This window comes from Nematolebias whitei, chromosome 14, assembly GCF_014905685.2.
Source record: "Nematolebias whitei isolate Nwh7 chromosome 14, NemWhi1, whole genome shotgun sequence".
NCBI classification, from domain to species: domain Eukaryota; kingdom Metazoa; phylum Chordata; class Actinopteri; order Cyprinodontiformes; family Rivulidae; genus Nematolebias; species Nematolebias whitei.
The window spans coordinates 14011190-14012777 of NC_056511.1; positions in this window are offsets into that span (position 1 = coordinate 14011190).

Genomic DNA, 1588 nt, shown 5'->3' on the forward strand with positions numbered 1-1588 from the left:
AACAACCTGATTACCGTAATAGTGCCTCTCAACCGCTGAAAACTCAAATATGCTTCTTCTGCTGTCAGGCGTGGATGATGTATAACTCTTGTCAGAGGCAAGTTGAAAAAGAGAAAAAATTTTGTGGTCGTCATTATTTCATTTAGATTATTTATTGAATCCACCAACGTAAACAGAAACATTTCAGTCTCTGGAGGGAGTGACCACTGAATACAGCTTTTGAATGTGTGTGAATAGAAGCAACTTGCACAAACAGGAGGCTTGCTGTGCTGTCTAGTTGTCCCACCAGACACAGGAAGTTACAGTGTCCTGGACACCATTGTACTGTGGGACAGAGGTGTCTTTGTCTGAGCTGAGGTCGCAGAGCAGGTGCTCTGTCTCTGTTCCCCTCTGTGTCGCTCTTTTCTTCTCCCGCCTGTTTTTCTCTCACATATGCTCGCAAGCTCCAATTATTTTTCTCCCCGGGATTACACGCAGTAATACACGTGTAAATAATAACTTTTCAATTTGTGACAATGTTGTGACTTTCTTTTTAAACTCAACGGGCTTGTAGATTATTATGAAATTACAATGCATGCATTTCAAACACAATGTTTGTCTACAGGCCTTGGATTAAAGCATTAAGGGATATGCCAATGTCCCCCATTGCTAACGGATCTGAATATTGAATGTTTGTAGATTTTGAATAGAAGTTTTTTTTGTTGTCTAAGGCAGCACAGATACTGGCAAGTGAATTGAGCAATTTTGTCCACCACCATGCACAAGGGCGGAGCCAGGGGGTGGCCAATGGTGGCCTTGATCACTATAGAACAGGGATGTCAAATACTTAGAAACAGGGGCCAAAATTAAAACCTTTTTTCAAACTAAGGGCCAATTTCAGAAACTACATTAACTCAAATCAGATACCCAACATCTTTTCTTGGTCACTGGTTCCTCAACAAGAATTTTGATTGGTCCCATTTGATGTTCTCTGCTGTTCTTTCGACATCATAATCAAAGATTACTGAAAAAAATTCAAGAGAAAGAAGTATTTTATGTTTCACATATCATCTTGGGGGTCAGATAAAATGTCTACAAGAGCCACATTTTGCCCTTGGGCCTTGCGTTTGACACATATGCTTTAGAATAATCTTTGGGGACCCCAAGAGCCACCCATATCATTTGAGGAAGTACACGGTACTTTTAAGCAACATAAAAACTATAAAGCATAGTCAGTACACACACCCCATATACTGTATATGTATACTATATATATGGGGTGGCTGTGGCTGAGTGGCTAGAGCAGTCGTCCTCCAATGCAAGAGTTGGGGGTTCCATTCCACCAGCAGTCACATGCCAAAGTGTCCCTGGGCAATACACTGATGTGTGTCCCATCTGTGTATGAATGTGATAAAGCGCTGATTATTCTTTGTACAGATTTAGTAGAGTGCGGTATGAATGGGTAAATGAGGGCACAGATTGTAGTGTAAAGCTCTTTGAGTATCTTGATAAGATAGAAAGGCACTATATAAGTACAGTCCATTTACTGTGTATATATATATATATATATATATATATATATATATATATATATATATATATATATATA